Source organism: Triticum urartu, chromosome 5A (genome assembly GCF_056163025.1).
Source record: "Triticum urartu cultivar PI428250 chromosome 5A, HENAU_Tu73, whole genome shotgun sequence".
Lineage (NCBI taxonomy): Eukaryota > Viridiplantae > Streptophyta > Magnoliopsida > Poales > Poaceae > Triticum > Triticum urartu.
The window spans coordinates 578,875,812-578,882,934 of record NC_141877.1 but is presented as its reverse complement, the minus strand read 5'-3'; positions in this window follow the sequence as shown (position 1 = coordinate 578,882,934).

Below are 7,123 nucleotides of genomic sequence, written 5' to 3'. Positions count from 1 at the left end.
TGTAGATCAAATGGCCAACGTAGTCCTCAACTTCAACGCGTTCCTAGAGAAAACCAAGCTGAAAGACGATGGCAGCAACTATACGGACTGGGTCCGGAACCTGAGGATCATCCTCATAGCTGCCAAGAAAGATTATGTCCTACAAGCACCGCTAGGTGATCCACCCGTCCCACAGAACCAAGATGTTATGAATGCTTGGCAGACACGTGCTGATGACTACTCCCTCGTTCAGTGCGGCATGCTTTACAGCCTAGAGCCGGGGCTCCAAAAGCGTTTTGAGAGACATGGAGCATATGAGATGTTCGAAGAGCTGAAAATGGTTTTCCAAGCTCATGCCCGGGTCGAGAGATATGAAGTCTCCGACAAATTCTTCAGCTGTAAGATGGAGGAAAATAGTTCTGTCAGTGAGCACATACTCACTATGTCTGGGTTGCATAACCGCTTGACTCAACTGGGAGTTAATCTCCCGGATGACGCGGTCATTGACAGAATCCTCCAGTCGCTTCCACCAAGCTACAAGAGCTTTGTGATGAACTTCAATATGCAGGGGATGGAAAAGACCATTCCTGAAGTATTTGCTATGCTGAAATCAGCAGAGGTAGAAGTCAAGAAGGAACATCAAGTGTTGATGGTCAATAAAACCACTAAGTTTAAGAAGGGCAAGGGTAAAAAGAACTCCAAGAAGGACGGCAAGGAAGTTAACGCGCCTGGCAAGAAAGCTGCCGGGAAGAAGTCAAAGAATGGACCCAAGCCTGAGACGGAGTGCTTTTATTGCAAGGGAAGTGGTCACTGGAAGCGGAACTGCCCCAAATACTTAGCGGACAAGAAGACCGGCAAAACAAAAGGTATATATGATATACATATAATTGATGTGTACCTTACTAGTACCCGTAGTAGCTCCTGGGTATTTGATACCGGTGCAGTTGCTCACATTTGTAACTCAAAGCAGGGGCTGCGGAATAAGCGGAGACTGGCAAAGGACGAGGTGACGATGCGCGTCGGGAATGGTTCCAAGGTCAATGTGATCGCCGTCGGCACGCTACCTCTATATTTACCGTCGGGATTAGTTTTAAACCTTAATAATTGTTATTTAGTGCCAGCTTTGAGCATGAACATTGTATCGGGATCTCGTTTAATTCGAGATGGCTACTCATTTAAATCCGAGAATAATGGTTGTTCTATTTATATGAGAGATATGTTTTATGGTCATGCTCCTATGGTGAATGGTTTATTCTTAATGAATCTCGAGCGTAATGCTACACATATTCATAGTGTGAATACCAAAAGATGCAAAGTTGATAATGATAGTCCCACATATTTGTGGCACTACCGCCTTGGTCACATAGGTGTCAAACGCATGAAGAAGCTCCATGCTGATGGACTTTTAGAGTCTCTTGATTATGAATCATTTGACACGTGCGAACCATGCCTCATGGGTAAAATGACCAAGACTCCGTTCTCAGGAACAATGGAGCAAGCAACCAACTTATTGGAAATCATACATACTGATGTGTGCGGTCCAATGAGTGTTGAGGCTCGCGGTGGCTATCGTTATGTTCTCACCCTCACTGATGACTTGAGTAGATATGGGTATGTCTACTTAATGAAACACAAGTCTGAAACCTTTGAAAAGTTCAAGGAATTTCAGAGTGAGGTTGAGAATCAACGTGACAGGAAAATCAAGTTTCTACGATCAGATCGTGGAGGAGAATACTTGAGTCACGAATTTGGCACACACTTAAGAAAATGTGGAATCGTTTCACAACTCACGCCGCCTGGAACACCTCAGCGTAACGGTGTGTCCGAACGTCGTAATCGCACTCTACTGGATATGGTGCGGTCTATGATGTCTCTTACCGATTTACCGCTATCATTTTGGGGATACGCTCTAGAGATAGCTACATTCACTTTAAATAGGGCTCCGTCGAAATCCTTGAGACGACACTGTATGAATTATGGTTTGGGAAGAAACCTAAGCTGTCGTTTCTAAAAGTTTGGGGATGCGATGCTTATGTCAAGAAACTTCAACCTGAAAAGCTCGAACCCAAGTCGGAAAAATGCGTCTTCATAGGATACCCTAAAGAAACTGTTGGGTATACCTTCTACCTCAGATCCGAAGGCAAGATCTTTGTTGCCAAGAATGTATTCTTTCTAGAGAAAGAGTTTCTCTCAAAAGAAGTAAGTAGGAGGAAAGTAGAACTTGATGAAGTGTTACCTCTTGAACCGGAAAATGGCACAACTCAAGAAAATGTTCCTGAGGTGCTTGCACCAACTAGAGAGGAAGTTATTGATGATGATCAAGGTACTTCTGATCAAGCTCCTACTAAAATTCGAAGGTCCACAAGGACACGTTCCGCACCAGAGTGGTACGGCAACCCTGTCTTGGAAATCATGTTGTTAGACAACGATGAACCTTCGAACTATGAAGAAGTGATGGCGGGCCCGGATTCCGACAAATGACTAGAAGCCATGAAATCTGAGATAGGATCCATGTATGAAAACGAAGTATGGACTTTGACTGACTTGCCCGTTGAGCGGCGAGCCATAGAAAATAAATGGATCTTTAAGAAGAAGACAGACGCGGATGGTAATATGACCATCTATAAAGCTAGGCTTGTCGCTAAGGGTTATCGACAAGTTCAAGGGGTTGACTACGATGAGACTTTCTCACCGGTAGCGAAGCTGAAGTCCGTCCGAATCATGTTAGCAATTGCCGCATTTTATGATTATGAAATTTGGCAAATGGACGTCAAAACGGCATTCCTTAATGGTTTCCTTAAGGAAGAATTGTATATGATGCAGCCGGAAGGTTTTGTCGATCCTAAGAATGCTGACAAGGTGTGCAAGCTCCAACGCTCGATTTATGGGCTGGTGCAAGCATCTCGGAGTTGGAACATTCACTTTGATGAGATGATCAAAGCATTTGGGTTTACGCAGACTTATGGAGAAGCATGCGTTTACAAGAAAGTGAGTGGGAGCTCTATAGCATTTCTCATACTATATGTAGATGACATACTTTTGATGGGAAATGATATAGAACTCTTGGACAGCATCAAGGCCTACTTGAATAAAAGTTTTTCAATGAAGGACCTTGGAGAAGCTGCTTATATATTAGGCATCAAGATCTATAGAGATAGATCAAGACGCCTCATAGGTCTTTCACAAAGCACATACCTTGATAAGATTTTGAAGAAGTTCAAAATGGATCAGTCCAAGAAAGGGTTCTTGCCTGTTTTGCAAGGTGTGAGATTGAGCTCGGCTCAATGCCCGACCACGGCAAAAGATATAGAAGAGATGAGTGTCATCCCCTATGCCTCAGCCATAGGTTCTATTATGTATGCCATGTTGTGTACCAGACCTGATGTAAACCTTGCCGTAAGTTTGGTAGGAAGGTACCAAAGTAATCCTGGCAAGGAACACTGGACAGCGGTCAAGAATATCCTGAAGTACCTGAAAAGGACTAAGGAAATGTTTCTCATTTATGGAGGTGACGAAGAGCTTGTCGTAAAGGGTTACGTCGACGCTAGCTTCGACACAGATCTGGATGACTCTAAGTCACAAACCGGATACGTGTATATGTTGAATGGTGGAGCAGTGAGCTGGTGCAGCTGCAAGCAGAGCGTCGTGGCGGGATCTACATGTGAAGCGGAGTACATGGCAGCCTCGGAGGCAGCACATGAAGCAATATGGGTGAAGGAGTTCATCACCGACCTAGGAGTCATACCCAATGTGTCGGGGCCAATCAAACTCTTCTGTGACAACACTGGAGCTATTGCTCTTGCCAAGGAGCACAGGTTTCACAAGAAGACAAGGCACATCAAGCGTCGCTTCAACTCCATTCGTGAAAATGTTGAAGATGGAGACATAGAGATTTGTAAAGTACATACAGACCTGAATGTAGCGGATCCATTGACTAAACCTCTCCCTAGAGAAAAACATGATCAACACCAGAATTCCATGGGTGTTCGATTCATCACAATGTAACTAGATTATTGACTCTAGTGCAAGTGGGAGACTGTTGGAAATATGCCCTAGAGGCAATAATAAAAGCATTATTATTATTATATTTCCTTCTTCATGATAATTGTCTTTATTCATGCTATTATTGTGTTATTCGGAAATCGTAATACATGTGTGAATAACAGACACCAACATGTCCCTAGTAAGCCTCTAGTTGACTAGCTCGTTGATCAACAGATAGTCATGGTTTCCTCGCTATGGACATTGGATGTCATTGATAACGGGATCACATCATTAGGAGAATGATGTGATGGACAAGACCCAATCCTAAACATAGCATGAGATCGTATAGTTCGTTTGCTAGAGTTTTCCAATGTCAAGTATCTTTTCCTTAGACCATGAGATCGTGTAACTCCCGGATACCGTAGGAGTGCTTTGGGTGTACCAAATGTCACAACGTAACTGGGTGACTATAAAGGTGCACTACAGGTATCTCCGAAAGTGTCTGTTGGGTTGACACGGATCGAGACTGGGATTTTGTCACTCCGTATGACGGAGAGGTATCACTGGGCCCACTCGGTAATGCATCATCATAATGAGCTCAAAGTGACCAAGTGTCTGGTCACGGGATCATGCATTACGGTACGAGTAAAGTGACTTGCCGGTAACGAGATTGAACGAGGTATTGGGATACCGACGATCGAATCTCGGGCAAGTAACATACCGATTGACAAAGGGAATTGTATACGGGGTTGATTGAATCCTCGACATCGTGGTTCATCCGATGAGATCATCGTGGAGTATGTGGGAGCCAACATGGGTATCCAGATCCCGCTGTTGGTTATTGACCGGAGAGTCGTCTCGGTCATGTCTACATATCTCCCGAACCCGTAGGGTCTACACACTTAAGGTTCGGTGACGCTAGGGTTGTAGGGATATGTATATGCAGTGACCCGAATGTTGTTCGGAGTCCCGGATGAGATCCCGGACGTCACGAGGAGTTCCGGAATGGTCCGGGGGTAAAGAATTATATATAGGAAGTGCTGTTTCGGCCATCGGGACAAGTTTCGGGGTCATCGGTATTATACCGGGACCACCGGAAGGGTCCCGGGGGTCCACCGGGTGGGGCCACCTGCCCCGGGGGGGCACATGGGCTGTAGGGGGTGCGCCTTGGCCTACATGGCCAAGGGCACCAGCCCCACTAGGCCCATGCGCCTAGGGTTTCCATGGGGAGGAGTCCCACTAGTGGAAGGCACCCCTTAGGTGCCTTGGGGGGAGGGAAACCTCCCCTGGCCGCCGCCCCACCCTAGGAGATTGGATCTCCTAGGGCCGGCGCCCCCCTGGCCCTCCTATATATAGTGAGGGATGGAGGGCTTTTCTACCACGCCTTTGGTTGCCTCCTTCTCCCTCTCCAACACCCCTCCTTCTCCATAGCGCTTGGCAAAGCCCTGATGGAGTACTGCAGCTCCATCACCACCACGCCGTCGTGCTGCTGCTGGAGCCATCTTCCTCAACCTCTCCTTCCCTCTTGCTGGATCAAGAAGAAGGAGACGTTACGCTGACCGTACGTGTGTTGAACGCGGAGGCACCGTCCGTTCGGTGCTAAGATCTTCGGTGATTTGGATCACGTCGTGTTCGACTACCTCATCCCCGTTCTTTGAACGCTTCCGCTTGCGATCTACAAGGTACGTAGATGCATCTAATCACTCGTTGCTAGATGTACTCCTAGATGGATCTTGGTGAAACCGTAGGAAATTTTTTTTGTTTTCTGCTACGTTCCCCAACAGGCCCCCAAGTAGGATTCCTCCTACTTGGGGCGCCCCATGGCGGTCCCCCTCCACCGTCCCACCTATATATATGTGGGGAGGGGGTGCCTAGAACACACAACAAACATTGTTAGCCGTGTGCGGCGCCCCCCTCCATAGTTTACGCCTCCGATTATATTCACGTAGTGCTTAGGCGAAGCCCTGCGCGGATCACTTCACCATCACCGTCACCATGCCGTCGTGCTGACGGAACTATCCCTCGACACTTTGCTGGATCAAGAGTTCGAGGGATGTCATCGAGCTAAACGTGTGCAGAACTCGGAGGTGCCGTACGTTCGGTACTTGATGGGTCAGAACGAGAAGTGTTGGGGAACGTAATAATTTCAAAAAAATTCCTACGCACACGCAAGATCATGGTGATGCATAGCACCGAGAGGGGAGAGTGTGATCTACGTACCCTTGTAGACCGACAGCGGAAGCGTTGTGACAACGCGGTTGATATAGTCGTACGTCTTCACGATCCGACCGATCCAAGCACCGTTACTCCGGCACCTCCGAGTTCTTGGCACACGTTCAGCTCGATGACGATCCCCGGGCTCCGATCCAGCAAAGCGTTGGGGAAGAGTTCTGTCAGCACGACGGCATGGTGACGATATTGATGTTCTATCGTCGCAGGGCTTCGCCTAAGTACCGCTACAATATGACCGAGGTGGAATATGGTGGAGGGGGGCACCGCACACGGCTAAGGAACGATCACGAAGATCAACTTGTGTGTCTAGAGGTGCCCCCCTGCCCCCGTATATAAAGGAGCAATGGGGAGGGGGCGGCCGGCCTAGGAGGGGGCGCGCCAAGGGGAGTCCTACTGAGTAGGACTCCTTCCTTCCTTGTTGGAGTAGGAGAAGGGGAAAGAGGGGGAGAGGAAGAAGGAAAAGGGGGCTGCGCCCCTTTTCCAATTCGGACCAGAGGGGGGGCGCAGGCCTCCTTCCTTTTGGCCTCTCTCCTCTATTCCCGTATGGCCCAATAAGGCCCATATACTCCCCGGCGAATTCCCGTAACTCTCTGGTACTTCGAAAAATACCCGAATCACTCGGAACCTTTCCGATGTCCGAATATAGTCGTCCAATATATCGATCTTTATGTCTCGACCATTTCGAGACTCCTCGTCATGTCCCCGATCTCATCCGGGACTCCGAACTCCTTCGGTACATCAAAACTCATAATATAACTGTCATCGAAACCTTAAGCGTGCGGACCCTACGGTTCGAGAACAATGTAGACATGACCGAGACACGTCTCCGGTCAATAACCAATAGCGGGACCTGGATGCCCATATTGGCTACTACATATTCTACGAAGATCTTTATCGGTCAGACCGCATAACAACATACGTTGTTCCC